Here is a 17,064-nt window from a genome sequence, read left to right as displayed (position 1 = left end):
TATCTATTTGTCAAGTTGTTGACAAATGAATTACGGAAACATTCCTGTATTTAGGTATGTTATTAACCATTTATTGAATGTTGTTCTGTTTATAGGCTGTAGCATAGATAGATGCTTACTTTATTAATCCCGAGGGAAATTCTAGAAGGTTAGGGTCAAGGATATTTTTACATGCTTATTGTTAATATTCTTTTTTATATATAGACTTGTATACAGAGCTTTTTAAAAGATATATTAATACGTGTTTTCAATATTGCCGTTCATTGTCTTTTGAGCCTCTACCTGGAGTTAAAGTTGTTGACAAATGCCTTTAAAAAACACACCCATATTTAGATATGTTGCTAATATTGTTTATGCACTGAAGTGCTACTGAAAAGGGCTATTTCAAATAAGTCACCCTTTAGACACTGTTAGTCGTAGCTTGTCATTTTATTAAGGATATCTTCACTTTATGGTTAAACACTAGATGCTCTGTTACCTTGTATTCTATTACCTATGAAGAAATTTATTTTATGTGAATGCATGTTTTTCATATTGCCATCTGTTATCAGCTTATCCTCTGTTCAGAGTTACAGTGGTTGACAAATACATGAAGACAACAAACAAAACTATATTTAAATAAGTTATCAACCATTTATTTATTTTAAAGTACTGAAAAGCTACTGAACAGATTTCTTTTTAAATAAGGCGTCTTTTAGACACTTTTTTCAAGTTGTAGCTTATCACTTCAATTAATAAATTTACACCATTTTTTAAATGTATTGATAGGAACAACTTTAAGATTGCTAATTTTATTTATACGTTTATTTCTGCTGCTTTTCCTTCTCCACTAGCTTATTATTTTAGCTCCTTAACTCATCAGCGAGATGGATCTTTTGTAAACTCCTCGATTTAATGACTCCTAATTGATTCTTACTGTGCATTTATAGTACTCGCACATGAATTCGAAGTACTTAAGTATTTGTGTTTCATACACTTCTGCCATCTCGGTCACAGTTTAAGGAGAAATATTGTGCTCTTTAATTCCAGAATGTTTTTTCATAACCTGAAAATTACTGTGCAGATTCAGAATTTGATTTGATTCAAACTCACTTGTGACACTTTGACAAGATTTTTTATTTTTAATCATTTTTTTTAAATGAGGGGTTTAAGGAGGACACTTTTACTTGTTTTAAATGCAGCACTTTTACTTCTAATGGAGTACTTTTAAATTGCCATATTACTGCTTTTACTGAGGTATAGTATCTAAATACTTCATGCACCACTGTTCATGGCTTAACATGTGTAAATTACTGATGGATTATTGTAACATGAGAAACACGTGTTAACACATTCATTAATGTTTACTAACATTTGTACCAACATTGTCACTACATGGAGAGAATAAACACTAGTTTGATAACCCTAAATATGCTTTTATTATTAGCTTTTGAGAATAATTTCAAGTCAATAAAGTCAAGTTGCTACTGAAACTGGTACCGTTAGCTAGTTGATGCAAACCAACATTTTCAACCAAAGCTGCACTGACAGTTCAATCAGAAAAACAATGGAAAACTAAAGGTAGCTTAATGCAAGTGTTCTCAAATTTTAATTATTTTGCGACCTACGTCTGCAAACATTTCTCTCTGTTAATCCACATTATTACACAACACAGGATTAAATTACAGGAGTATATTTGTTAATGTGTGCTTTGGCGCCGTTTGTCCAGCTCACTGCCTCTCTGTTTGTTTGCTTATCATTTTTGTGAAAGTCGGACACACACCCACAGACACATGCACACAAACCATTCATCACCTGCCCAGGACCCTGAATTATTATCTGTGTGCTTCAAGGTCAAGGAGATGCAGCAGGTAAATTGAAGTCTGAGAGGTCAGCAAGGGTTTGATCTCTCTGTTCCTTGGCTCTGAGAAATGCAGGCAGAAAAAGGCCACTGCTTTGTTTTTATTAATGTCAGTGATTATAGAGACATTTTCTTGATTCTCCTTCTGTAATCCAGCCTTTTTCTCGTCTTTCTGCTGTCAAACCGGAAGTCGCCCTCTCGCTTGTCACTGCTGCTCGAGAGAGTTGAGCAGATGGTAGTAGTAGTCTGGAGTTGTCTGATTGTCTGTTTGTAATCTGCCTGCTTGTTATTGTGCAGAGGAGGATATCGCCCTCATTACCTCGTGATGAAGAGCTCAGTAGATGGTCATAGCACTGATTTATCCTGCCCGCTTTATCTGTGTGACTGATGGCGTTGCACACACAGGCCAATCCCTCATCAAACTGTTCAGTCTTTGACAGCTTGGAATTTATAAAGGAACCAAACAGGAAGATTGAATTACCTTCACAAAACGCTTTAATTGAGTCATCTGTATGTTTTGAGTTTCTGTTTTTTTGTGAGGAGTTTTCTCGAAACAACTCTTGTTAAACCTTAAACATGAGAATGCTGCTGTGCTCTCTTCACACTTCAACCAAACTCTCACTTTCTGCCTCCATCACCTTCCTTTGCTCTGTGTATCTCTCAATGTGCATGTGTTGCATGCATTGTGTGTATGTGTGTAGCCAGTGAGCACATGGCTGCATGCACGTGTTTTTGTTTCTCTGGGAGCTGTGTGTGTGTGTGTGTGTGTGTGTGTGTGTGTGTGTGTGTGTGTGTGTGTGTGTGTGTGTGTGTGTGTGTGTGTGTGTGTGTGTGTGTGTGTGTGTGTGTGTGTGTGTGTGTGTGTGTGTGTGTGTGTGTGTGTGTGTGTGTGTGTGTGTGTGTGTGTGTGTGTGTGTGTGTGTGTGTGTGTGTGTGTGTGTGGCAGAGCAGCCAGCTGGGTTGGAGGGGTAATAAAGAAGGAGAATCAATAGGCCATGCAGTAGAGCCAAGGTGCTGCCATTTATCACACCGCCTCCCTGACTTCCATCATTCATCATGCCCAATGAGGCAGCAAATAGGAAAATGACTATTTGTATCAAACACATCTGCACTCATCCACTGAGGTATTTTATTCCCATTAACTCAAAGAGTAGAATACGCCAGTTTCAGCTGCTGCTGCTGTTGTTGCCGCTGTGTTTGTGTGTGTGTGATTCTATTTGTTCAGGCTTGTAGTTGTAGATTCATTGGGAACACATTCATGGCTGCTGTTGTTTTTTCCCTGGGAAAAAAAAAAGCAGAATATGTGTGCTGTGAGCCCTCCAATCCCTGAGTTGATGTGTTTAGTCTCCATCTCCCTCTCTTTCTCCCTCTTTACCGTCTCCCTCCACATTCTCTCTCATTTCAAAATCTTCCTCTTTCTGAACCCATGGAGTGATGGGGCGAATAATATCATGGCACTAAGAACCCATTACATTAAGCTTGCCTTTCATTTTCACCTATAAATTAGCCCCGACACTGGTCTGCCCAGGGGTTGAGGTGTATATCTGTATGTGTGTATAGCCTGTAGGACTGTGGGGTGTAGAGGGGTGGACTGTGGTCATTATGGTCTAATATCCCATGAAATGGTGAAATTATTATGCAGCCGATTTTACGAGCTGCCTGTGAATATTAAAGGATATTTTGTGTGGTATCCCTCCCATAAATCACTGTGATTGTGTTTGTTTTTTGGCTTGCTTTCTTCCCTCTTACTAAAACAGTCCCAGGAATTCAGGTTCTTCGCTGACAGACTCAATCAGAATTTTTTATTTCCATGAATAGTATTCAGATGTTCCAAAAGCAACTGTTGGCTGAAACCCCAATACGGTACCAATTCACTAACAACAAAGACAACCCACATGTTGAGACTTTTTAGATTATTCTATGATGAAGATAAGAATAAAATACTGTTAAAATCACAGAAAATTAGAGAGATTTAGTTGGAAAATTTAACAGCAGCTGTTGTATTTTGATAATCCCCTAATCGTTACTTTTGAAGATGACAAACCTCCTCTAGTTCCAGATTCTCCAAATTGATATTTCCTAATGATCTCTGGTTTATATGGTTCAGGTTCATTTGATGTTGGACTAAGCAAAACATTTGGAGATATCACAATATGGTCTGAGAAATATTGATGAACCTTTTGACACTTTTTGGCGTTTTGCAAACCAAATAATGGAATTAACTTAGAAAACATTGGCAATAATTAACATAATCTGCATTTAATCTCCAAGAAGCACAAGTCATTTTTACACATTTGCCAAAATGCACAGAAAAAGAAAGAGGTGGGTGGATGACATGCACCAGAGCTGTAGAAATATTCAAAAATGCTGTAACAAAACCTGAACCATCTTAAGGTCTACAAAAGTGAATTTAGACACAGCTTCTAAACACACACACACATAGGCACACTTGGCATGGCAAGATAAGATACAATCTTCTTTGCGGTGGCTTTGAAGGAGAGTGTAATGTACCAAGGTCACTTAACACATCTATCTCTCAGACATTCATCAGTGCTCTTAGCGTCCCTCTTTACTGCTTTCTGATATACGGCTCTCAGCGGGCTAAAGCCCTTACATGAGGAGGACACACACTCCAGCGCCACTATTAGCAGCCAGGTGGATCCTTCATGTAATGTGTCCAAGACTCACCACAAAGGTGAAGAGTCTTACTGTACCTGAGCTTAGGCTACTTGGACAAATTTTCCCTCTACATGTTCATTAATTTCGAAAACATTTCTAATAATGTTAATGCATGTGAAAAGGGTATTTCCTCTTTTTGTCGTGCTTATTATGTTTAATATTTGATATGCCAGAGTTGGACTGTGTAAGAGGCAACTGGGGTTAACATCATTACCTGCTCACAGGCTCATAATCATTACTGATTGGACAAATTTCTAAAATTGCCTTCTTTATTACCAATTACATAGAACACTTAGCTTTCTCAATATCAATCAGCACACTGTGATAATGCATAATTAAGTCTCACAGACCAATCTGGATGAATTATCTAATATAAACCTAATGACAAAATCAAAGGCTTCTTAATAAAAGTCATAGAGCCATATTGTTTGTTAACTGATGGAAAATGGAAAAGATAACCGTGGCCCTTCTGCTAATGCTTAATCAGTGAACACAGGCATAAAGAAGATTCCATAACATAGTTTGATCATAAATGTATATTCTTATACATCCCACTGCAGTGTTATTGTGCTTTTATTGAGCTGGACTGACTATCAATCAAGGATTTTTTTTCACATTATTTTCCTACTATTTTATTTACAATGCACGCACTGCTGCAACATTTCCTGCACACAGGGCTGTAAAGCTCCGGCGTTCACCCCGAGTGCGTCAGGAGCGCACATGGAGACGTGACCGAGCCCTGCGCACCCCCTCCCCGCTTCCTCTGGGAGCTCAGGCAAAGTCACCGACCGCAAGGGGATGGCTTTCAGATTCATAAAATTCATAGAATTCTTCACAAATGGATGAACACAATTTCCTCCCAATTTCCTCATTATGCAAATATGCAAAATATCAAATCTAGACCAATTAGGGACAGCCACAGCTTCAAATTTACCGGTTTAAGCCGTAATTGCAGAAACCCTCAAATAATTACGCAGCTAATTGGGAATATTTGTGACAGATACAACAAATTCTCCCCACAAATTACATTTCATCTGAGGAAACACCGCGCCCCAGTGAAATCCTATTGAGGTCTAATTTCTCTTACATAATGAAAGGAACTGAAAACTTGTTATCGCATTTGAGCACAACGCAGCTTTGTAATGTGGAATGATCAAATAAATTAAACTGAAATTCATACATATTTCTTTAATCTCTTTCAAAGGCACTTTATTTGTGTAGGAAATAACTCCGGGTCGTTCCACTATGAGCCATAATAGACAGTTAGAGCGCAGATGAGGGGGAGCCGAGGAGAGGCAGAGTGCGCACAGGACGTTGGCGTTTCCAGATGCATGAGGGGAGAAACAAAAATCACGCGATCACCTTGAAAACTTCAGCAGTTTTCTCGGGTTTGAGGGTTTAGTGTAGTTTCCTGCGTCCACGGAGCTTCTGGTTCGGTCTTCTTGTCTCTCCGGGATGCCTCACCTCCTCACAGGTGACCCTCTCCAAGGTCACTAGGCCATCTGTGGACAACAAGCACACACGGACACACACACACACACGTGCACGTCGATATACGCGCACATACACGCTCCATAAACGCCTGGAGCTGAAATGGAGCTGGTCTATGTAAACAGGCAGTGCGCCGGCGGAGCGTAACTGCGCCTATTTGTCAGAAAGCCTCATAAATACGATCGCTCCTGATATCTCCATCTCTCCGTCCCGCCGGACGTTTTTATAAATGGGGGAGCGGAGATAAAGACGGCAAACGTTTCTTTGTTTGTTTTAACGATTTAGGTAAAAATAAGAAAGTAAATATTAAAAAGCTGCAGTTTATTTTTTGAAATAATTGAACCTATTTCAAAAAGGTTTCAGGCTTGGAACTTTTAAATAGAATATTAATAGCAACCTCTGGAACTTATTTGTCATTAAAACTACAATAAATATGGTTTAACTCCTAGCACCAGATTTGTACCCCACATTTTACAAGACTACAAATCCTCCTGTTGTATCCTCATTTTGCAAATGATTAAATAAGACGACTAAGGAGATCTTAAAAACGGCATCATTTATAACAACAAGGTTCATCAGTCATATCTCTTAAATTTTCCACGAGGCACTTTGTGTAAATGTAATCATTTTGTCAGCCAGTGATTCCAGGTGCCGCCTCACCTTTAAAAAGTGCCATGATTTGTTTCCAGTTTGTGCCATCAATCATTTTGTTGGAGAAGTTGTCACTTTTGTGGACTGCTGGATATCTCATTTTGCTGGAAGAGGGGGAAATCCCTCCTCAGTTATGTGATAATAAAAAGCAAAGCAGGCCTGGCTGTTGAAATAAGGGTTATGCTGATCAGGTATAGGAAAGGGAAACAAGAATGTGTGTGTGTTGTTCATATATATATATATATGCTATAGGCTGTTAGAATCCACGCAGGTGTGATTGATGATAGGACAAAGTGTTGGCACTGGGGACTGGAAGTGGACCCTGCTGCCGGGGAACACTGAGGTGAATCTGTCACATGGAAACCCAGCTCATCCCTCCCCTCCTCACACACACATTCCCACAGCAGTGCAGTCTATTTCAGTCTGTTTGTATGAGTAATCAGTTGACCTCTCTCTCCCCCATCTCTTCTCTCCCCCCTCTCCCTCACACACACCTCAGTCAGACCCGTTTATGCTGTGATTTTCTGGACACGACCGTCACTGACACCGGATAGATGAGGCTAATCTCAGCTGCAGGCAGACTGTCAGATAGCTTTGCTGAGGCTCTGGGTGGGAAAATGGCGCTTGGCTGCCCCGTGCTGCTTTTTGTTTTTACTGCTGATACTGTGGACAAAAAAAATGGAAACGCATGCACAATGACATGCAGTGAAGCCCAAGAGCCCTGCAATGAAGACAATAAAAACAAATGTTATTTCCGCCTCTAAAATGACATGTTTTTCCTTGATTGGAGACAATTGGCACATTTTAAAAGATAATATGTGTACATCTGATGTTTTCAATATCCAACCAAACGCTTTTAGACTCTTAATGATGATGTTTGGGCTCAACAGCATAAAAATGCAACAGTTTGCATCAATCTTGTCAAGTAATGACAACTTATAAAGAAATTATGTTTCGCCAACTAACTGAATTGAGTTCGGATAAATAGTTTTTTGACTGCAATCACATATATATATTTATAATTATGATTACTTGAAATAGTTCAGGCATGTTTGGATAAAGGATGGGACTTGAAATCTTGAATTCAAGGTTAAGAAAGGAAAAGCCAATTTTATTGAGTTACCTCAACTTAATTTGAGTTTCAACTAATGCAAAAAAAAAAACTTAATCTGCACACAGTATTAAGTTGATGCAATTACCAATAGTATATCAGTGCAACTCATCAAAAATAATGTTCACAGCTTAATGGGTTTATCAAAATACTTGAATTACATTTTTTATTTTGCAAAAATGTGTTTAAGTAGTGAAACTGGGTAACTTGAATTAGATAAGATACACTTTATTGTTCCCTTACCTGGGAAATTAACAAATTCATCACTTTTCAGAGTGTAGCAGTGTCAACAACAAATCAAAATTTCATGAATGTGCTATATTTCAATGCAATACAATGTCCACAGCTCCTGTCACTCACATCTGTGCACGCAACAACTGCAGCTCTGCGTGGGTAAAGAGGTCTGTCGTCTGTACACGGCTACATGCACAGATGTGGGAACGGGTGCGCGCATGTGCGTGCGTCATCTCTAATGCCCTGTTAATTGTCTGACTGTGTTCCTACACACACCTCTGCTAATGTCCCGCTTGCTATTCAGCCTGCGGCCTGCCTTCCTCCTGCCTCTCCTCTCCCCTCTCGCTCCCCTCGGTACAGATTGTTTCGTTACAATAGCAGCCTCGCTCTCTTAATTGGGTTACCTCACCAGAATCTGCGATCGGGTTCTGGTATCATGTGTAACAGGAATTGAGGATTTGAAATCGGTTATGATCACGAGTGATCCAGGTAGTTTCGAAGTCCCCAACTTCAGCACCTCGGACAGCGCCTTGTTTTTCTCAGGTGGTGCTGAAGGAAAGCAAAGTCTCCTCACACCTTCAAGTCGTCTTCTAGTTTTGTTTAATCACGACAATTAGACCCAATATTTTCCCGCAGACCCTGACAGACGTCGCTTGTAAGTCTCTTTTCTCTCCGAGCGTGCCGCCACTCTCATTACACACGCTGATTAAAGCATAGATTAGCCAGCAGTGGCCCTGCGCACTCCTCACCAGCAGCTCGCTCAATATCAATTAGAGGCTGCGCCAAAAGCAGCATGTCCGCCGGTGGCCCTCCGTCTCTGCTGCTTCCAGACTCTTTACAGTGCTGGCAAACTGCTGCTTTAAAAAAATAGTAACCTGATAAAAAGAAAAGAAAAAAGCAGAATAGCTTTTGATTGGGGGTAACAGCCATCAACAGAAGGGGGAGAAATAAGAAAGGACAGTTCAGGCAATATTCATCACATGTAGGCACAGATGTGTGTGATTATTATTATTATTTTAAAGCACCATGCCCACACCTCAGAGGTTCAAATCAAAGAAGCAAAATAAGAGAAAAGTCACTTTAGACCCATTAGTCAAGGCAGTGCAGCCTACCTCTGCGGAGTTCACAGTGGAAATAATGAACAGTGTGTGTGTGGTTATGGAATGAAAAAGCCTTTCAACCCAGCATCAGTAGGTCGTTCCGGCTTGAAGAGAATTAATTCACATTTCTCCTCTTCCCTGACCTCCTTACCTCCGTAGAAATGAGGCTAATAGTCGTTGATTTCATTTACTGACTGCTAGAGATATTTCTGTCTGTTGAGGCTTAAACCCAACATCTTTAAGTATGTTTTTAGAAGGTGTGGAACACGTTGGGTTTGGATAAGAAAGAGATCAAATCTGTTCTATTACATTTGCATAATGATTATTTTTGTTGCAGCATTGTTAAAATAACATGCATGAAGGTATGCAAATTGTGAATTGTTTTCAGAAGTGATATTTAATGTCAAAGGATGCAATAATTAAGGATGTGTTGTGACTGCTGATAGATGTGGCTCTTACTTTTTAGTATCAAGTTTGGATCATGTTGCATGATGAATAGATGAACAGATAGGATACGATAACCATATATTAATCCCACAGTCAGGAGATTTGCAGTGTTACAGCAGCAAAAACAGTGCAAACATTTAAAGAATGTATGAAGATAAACCAAAATATACATAAGTGCTGATTCTAAAAATAACATTATTGCACATATCAGTGGGATTGCACAGACTTTTTTTTTGATGAATAGAATACTGAGAAAGTATTAACCTTGCACAGATACAGTTCATCTTCTTGGAATAAATCAAATATTCAAGTTTTAATGCATCAACCTGTAACTTTATGTCAATTACAGCATTTTTAAATGCTCAAATAGAATTGGTTGTCATGCAGCAACAGAAGTTTTGATTGGCTTTTCTTTAAAGTAAAGAAACCTTCCTCAGTTATTTATCCACAATAAGGATGTGGTAAATACTGCGTGTCTTCCCCTCCTGCTCGGTTTCCACTAACAGACAGCCTGTCCAATTAAAAGTGGCCATCGATTATAGATAGCTACCTGCTGGCATATGAGGGAGACAATGTTGGATGCTATGCCACTGCCAATACAGGCTACAGCTAGCCATGCACTAACCAGAGCTGACACCAGCATATTAGATGTGGACTGGGTTAATTCACCTGCAGTTGGCCCCTGTGTTGGCTCCACAGCGCGCCGGTTTACCTGCCCAGTCTAAATGCTGATCATTAAGTTGCTTCCAGCAGCCATGATTGGTGCAGAGGGGCTCATATCATTGATTAAAAAGGAAAGGCTGATATCGCAGTTATTCCAGCTCGCTCCTTCTCTTTCCTCCCTCCCAGCGGTCAGGTCTGGAGAGGGCAAATGTAAGACACATTTAAGATCAAATCAGTTCTGTTCACTGAGCAGCGCGGAGCAACATTTCATGCCACCGTTTCTACAATTTAATGACATTTTTGCCATTTTAGCGCATTTTTCTAATTCGATTTTAAACTCTGCAGTCGTGTCAGTCACCTTAAGGATGAATTTATAAATGGTTAAAAAAAAGATATATATTTTTTTTATTTTTACAAGTTAATGGCGTCAGGCTGTGAGGAAATGACAACACTAATTTGTATGTCTGTGTGGAAATAGGCCCGTAGCTCATAGTTATCCCTTGTTATTGTGTGTGAAAGCCTCTGAACCTAATTCCATTTTTCCCCTTCTCCTATTTTCCAGCAAGCTGCTTTTCCATTAACTTTGGGAAAACACGGTGGCAGGTCCATTTAAAAAAAAAAAAAAAGCCCCACCCTTCCCATAAGCGTCTCAGCTCCGGAAAATAAGAAATTAAGAGCAGGGGCCCATTTCATCATCAGCAGCCCCAAACACCGGCATCCTCCGGCGGATCTCCCGGAGGGGCGGGACAGGGGGAGCTTTACCTTAGCATATGTTAACTATTACAAGATGTCTTGATGGAACACAACGGAATGACTGGTAATTGACATAAAATATGACAAAGTGTTGGAGTCTTTGTGAGGAAAGCGTCGCGTATTACGGCGTATCAGCTCCGTAATGTGACTGATTAATGAAAGATCGGCCTCGCACTCACTCAGCTGATTCTGTGAAAAATGAGTTTTGTGTTGTCATCCCGACAAGCCGGCAAACCGCGGCCGGAAAAGACTATTAGCCGGAATCATTATCAATAGCCATATTTTCAAACTCTATTATGGCAATCAGGCTGGAATTTATTCAATAGATTTAGTTCATTTGGTTGTAATTGATAAATAATCAAAATTTATCAATGTACTTGCGCACATTTCACTAACAATCAGGGAAAACTGCCCCATTTACCAGCTGACTTGGTCCAAATTAGAGCTAAATTGATGATCAATTAATCTTGGGAGGGGTTGGTGGCGCGCCGTGTTTAGCGGAGGAGCAGCAGAAAATGTGGCGGAGTGGATGGAGAGGAGGAGCAGGAGGATAAAGAGAATGGATGGATGGGAAAGTGTTGGGATTTGCGAGCTGAGAGACGAGCTTGAATTGGCTGGAAGAGAAACACAACGATTTGCATATCTGGTTGCATTTTATTGTTCTGGCTCATTTTTACGCATATGTTGTCCCATTTCCCCCTCTTGTTTCTACCCTTACCTTCCACCCTCTGTCTATACATGTATGTCTGAGAATGAGTGAGTCACGCACTTGAAGTATCAGGTAGATCAACTTCAGACTGAGCAAGGTCAAAGAGACTGATCCCATTTATTCTTTAATTTGCTGAGGCATTAAATTGCGTGATGTGGCTTTGCTGCAGTTTCATAATTACCAGCACATGTTTCTAATTTCAAGCTACTCAGAGACACTACTGACCCAAGTCCTCCCCTTTATCTGGTATTTTAAGGAGCGCAAGTGGAATTATCGTGTGTGTGAGCGTACATGTGTGTTATTCTCTCCATCTACAGCACTTGCATTGTGAATAAAATATTATATTAGAAACCATAGGTGGTCTTTTGTGATGCTACTATCACCTCACTGTGACATATTTGTGATTAAAATGAGCAAAGCTGCTGTTGTTTCCAGGCTGCAGTGTAGAAAAAAAAGGGGTCTGTGTCTAAGGCTCACTGGCACCTGTAATGTAAAGCACTCATTACCTTCAATGATGCATTACAGCTTCCTAATGATGGAGCCACAGTAATAGACCTAACTAATGACCGGACTTAAGAAAGAACATATTCTAATAGCTGGAGCAGAACTGGAGGGAAAGTCAAGGTGTCAGGGAGGAGAAGGGATGAGATCTGTAGACAGCCGGAGGAGCTGAAATGACTGAGGTCAGACTGTAAATACAATAAATCGTCGGCTGCTGCTGAATCCTCTGATCCTGCTGCTTAAATAGTTTGTTTCTGTGATTAAGCTGAGATGGCATTAATTGAATAATTTACATTTCTGCACAGAAATTAAATCAACTTGTAGTCGTAGTGAGATACACAGGGCTCGTGATGAAGTGGAATCGAGCTTTTATCAGAATTGTTGCAGAACCTCAGCAGATCCTCTCAGCCAGGGAGCTGTCAAAACGGATTTCTAGGAAGATTTGTTTTGCTGTTGGCCTTAAAGCACGTATTTCCAAAATACCCAGTTCTTAGAAAGAGAGGAAAATGGCTTTGATTTCAAATTTATCACGATTCAGTGAAAGATTTTCAGAATTTTATTGATTTTATGTTATTCAAATTGAAATTAAGCTGCAAATAATTTACCAAAATTGACATTTTGGCATTAAATATTGGAGGAGCTCGTCTCCTTTGAGTTTCAATGGACACTGTATTGCATGATGATGTAATATATGCATCTGGGGTTGTCTATACTGATTGTGTTGCCAAACCAGTGACACCAGCCTCTTCACTGTGTTGCTTGAGTCATTTAGGTGACGAATGGGATCATCAAATCTCTTCAGGTCAGATTTTTTTTTTAGTTCATATTGATGGCATTTATGTGAGGATTAAACTAATATTAGTCATTAAATCACAAACATAGCACTTTTATTATGATGTAGGTGTTAAGAGGCCCCTTTTTTTTAACTAGCAGAGCAGCAGTAAGACACAATTTGGGGGTTTTAGTGAACTAATGGGTAGTAACAGGTCAAATATGCTGCCAAAGCTGGTGGTGAACTAAAAATTGAACTTTCTATAGGGGTTGTTGGTTTAACAGCCAACAAACCTCCTGATATTACATTCAAACAAAAGGGCAGATATAAAGCTACAGATCCACCCAGTTTGGAAATGTGTATTAATTGCTTTTTTGGTTATATTGAACCAATACACATTCCACCTTCATATTTAATTTTCGTTAACTCCGTGAAATATTTTCTGTCGTTTTTCAGCTTCTATAGTTTAACATAAATCTAAAACTCCTTTTAATTAAGTGATGTATAAATGACCAAAGATGGGGTTTTGGTGTTAAATATTGGAGTAGCTCCATCTACTCTGAGTTTCAGTGGACAATATGTTGCATGATAATGTAATAAGTGCATCTGGGGTTGACTGTATATCCTAGTACTATGATAATGTGCTTTTGTGGCTCTCCAGTCCCTTTTAATGACTTGTATCTGTGTGAAGAACAAACTATTCATCATTAAAATTCAAATACGGTGCTTTAAAAAAAAAAAGAAGAAAGAAATGGGTGTTGAGAGGCTTCTTTCATAGCAGAAGACATAATTTGATGTTTTTAATGAAATAATAGATAAACATAGGTTGTTCTTTTAATGCAAGACGCTGTCAAAGACGGTGAAGTCACAATTGAGGATTTTGGAGGAATTGTTTTAATAGCCAACAGACCTGATGACAAGAGCCACAGACACCCAGTTCTTAAAACTGCAATGTTGTGTGTTAATGCTTTTATTTGGGTATGTTGAACTGATAAACCTTCCACTTTTGTGTTTGATTTTAAGGTGGTGCCGATGCTCTAACTTTAAGCTGAGCTTGTAGTAGCTGCTGTCAGAATAACATAGAGCACCTGAGCCTGAGGTCAGCTATTAACAGCAGAAATAATGAGACATTTGTGAAGCTGCTGAGGCTCTGAACACCCACATGTTAATGACACCTTTCACTGCTATTTTAATAAACCCCCCCAAACACGCACACACACACACACACAGTCGTGGCTCCAGCACAGCACCTTCTCCGTGACACACGCCTCTTCTCTCTCATTAAGGAAATCGTTCTTCTTTGCTGATTATTTTATTTGATGCCGTGATTACCACTCTGTGCTCCGCATCAAGCAGTGACGGACACCAGGCGGAGGGGCAGCGGGCCTAATTGGGCCATGAGATGCGCAGGGGCGGTGCAGGCAGGCTGGGTGGCCGGAGAGGGAAGCCTCTAATGGGTCTGCATGTCTGCGGCTCTCCGCTCTCGCTTCTCCAGTGCTCGGATGCAACGCACTTATTGGTCTTATTCCTCCGACTGTCAACCCACCTGCAAAAAACTACACCGTGATTTGCCACAGAAGCGTTTGTGCAGATGGGAAAATCGATTTTCCTTGTAGATTTCTATAACCGAGCGAATGCAGATGCCTACGAGGCGATGCAATAGGCCTGAACAGGAGGAACAAGCAGCCCTCCTGCACCGGCTCATGTTGCAGTTTGGTGTTAAGGTGTGTTAAAGCCTCTGATCGCTGCATCTGCCGCGTGCTACTTGTGTTATTCTAACCTGTTCTGCAAAAGGCCCATATGAGCAATGGATTTAACGCAGGTTGATTGCTAAAAAAGCGCGGAGAGGGCGGACACGGAATTCTTGATCTTTGAAATTGCTCTACAGAATTGCATTTGTTTTTGGTGCGCTTCCATTAAAAGTGTCTCCTCGCGTGTAAACAGCCGTTCCGCACTCAGATGCGCCGCATTAACCCGGGAGGATTGTATGTGAGTGTGTTTTTACTGGGGAAGATTGATGTGGTCCAGTTAGGGAGACTGAGTGAGACATAGACCCATTTCAAGTGGGTTCCTCTTATTACAGCGATAAGTTCCAGTGTGAGGGTCGGACAGCTGAGGGGAAATCAGCCATCCGGCCTTTTCTCACCAAAACATCAACGTTTATTATGGAGATCCTCATAGAAGTCTGCTTGAAAATTAAAAAGAAGCAACCTTTTAATTTTTTAACATGTGCCTTCTGTCCATAGGAAGTGTAGTTAAAATATATATTTATATATTATTTGTATTGATGTCATGACTACATAGTATTTTTCCAACACATTTTTATATTGTTGTTTAAACAACTCCAATAGACACACAGTATTTAATAGTATATTATAAAATTACATACATAATTTTGGATTTTTTGGATAATTTTTAGAACAAAAATAAAAAAACACTACTTGCACAGCAACATTATTATCATTATTATTATTATTATTGGTATTATGTAGCCCATGATAATGGTGGTATCAGTGACTGCTAGAGTTATTACCACGTTCATTTTCTAATTAAGAAAATATTATATAGCTATATAATAAGCAGTGAAAATAAACTCGCATAAAACTCAATAATGGCCTTAAAATAGCCTCATTTTTATTTAAATTATTGTATCATAAATTATTCATTATTCATACATTGCACACTTTGTAAATCGATAGAATCTGGCTGGTAATTGTATATTAGCCCTCTAAAAGTTCCTTTCTTATACAGTAATGTTACGTAGTTTGTCTTCACCCTTTATAATTGCAAATCAAACGTCTTCCAAAGCATACAGACCATCTCTCCGCAAGGCCCTTCAAACACGCACGCTTGGCCTGACAACTCCCAACACAGAGAGTCCCTCTCGTATCTGCTGGTCTACACGTCTCGAATCAAACGAATCGAGCCTCTGCTGATTGCTTCTCCTGAACCTTCGGGAGCTGGTCACAGCTTTCCTCATCTCAGTGGACCATGCACCAGTCCATTTCCTTAAGTTTTCACGCTGTGCCACATATAGGCTACTTCCCTGCGTCCCGGCAGATTGCGGTTGAGGAGCATAAAAGATGAGCTGCCTCCATGTGGTGCAGGAGGAGGAGAGAGAGGAGTCCTCGCTCGGACGCCTCCTTTGTGCGGCTGCAAAGAAACCTATTTAGTCCCAGGCGGTGGTCTATTCAGCAGGCTCACCCTGACATCTGCCAAAAGCCCTCTCTAACCAGGACTGTCTGGAGGAGCGAGAGCGCAGCGCAGATCAATGGCTGTCCTGTTAATTGTATAATAGACCTACTCATGGACCACTGCTAAAGGGGCACAATCGTTTAGGGTCCACCACGTCTGATTTTGTTTGAACCAAACAGGCCTAAATACCTTTAATTGCACCCGCGCTGATGAAAAGTCGATGGGCGTTAAAGCGGCCGATCAGTAACAGAGTTTAAATCCATCTGTACTCGTTTATTTATTTATTTCCTCGATTTGTCTCCACAAATCACCTGCCATGGGGGAATGGGGAGCTATATTCGTTTTGTTTGTGATCCAAGGACGGGAGGGAAGTGGGGCTCCGAGGTGCTGAGAGGAGGTTATAAGGCTTCTTGTTCTCATCTCCTCTCTATATTTTTCTTTTTATGACCTGAATCTGCACTGATTTACACGCAGAAGACGCTCAATCTGCTTTTCTTCTCAATTGTAAAAACAAATAAAGAGTAATCAGCTTGAAAATTGTTTTAACGTGTAGGTTTTTTAAGCTAATTTGTGAAATGAATCCTTCGCTTTTACGCTGCGTAAACAGTCTAATTGACATAGTCCAGTGGTTTGAAAAGTGAGATTTTGATGTGGCTAATTATTTAATGGCAATACATTTTCTGGTTCAAATAGTTGCACCTCCTTGGGAAAAAAAAAATCAGGAAGCCCTTTTGCATGTGCTGACCTGCAGTATTTTACATGTATATCCATCTGCAAACAGGAGTCTTGTCATGGCACAGGCTATGAGATTAAACAAACACATTAAGATGTTTAACGTGGAATAATTTGAGCATGAAAAGCTAATAAATCAGAGGACGGAATGGCAGAGGATTGAATTGTAGTGTTTCGTGCGCGTTT

General features: G+C 40.1%; 1 long non-coding RNA gene across 1 annotated transcript in view; it reads left to right on the top strand.

The window, feature by feature from the left end:
- The window catches only part of LOC127534722 (uncharacterized), a 62,483-nt gene that overhangs the window by 34,157 nt on the left and 11,262 nt on the right, over positions 1–17,064 (top strand). The window lies entirely within an intron of this gene.

The sequence above is a fragment of the Acanthochromis polyacanthus genome, chromosome 7 (genome assembly GCF_021347895.1).
Source record: "Acanthochromis polyacanthus isolate Apoly-LR-REF ecotype Palm Island chromosome 7, KAUST_Apoly_ChrSc, whole genome shotgun sequence".
Taxonomy (NCBI): Eukaryota; Metazoa; Chordata; class Actinopteri; family Pomacentridae; genus Acanthochromis; species Acanthochromis polyacanthus.
The sequence above is the reverse complement of the archived record's forward strand: the minus strand, read 5'-3'. Positions and strand labels throughout refer to the sequence as shown.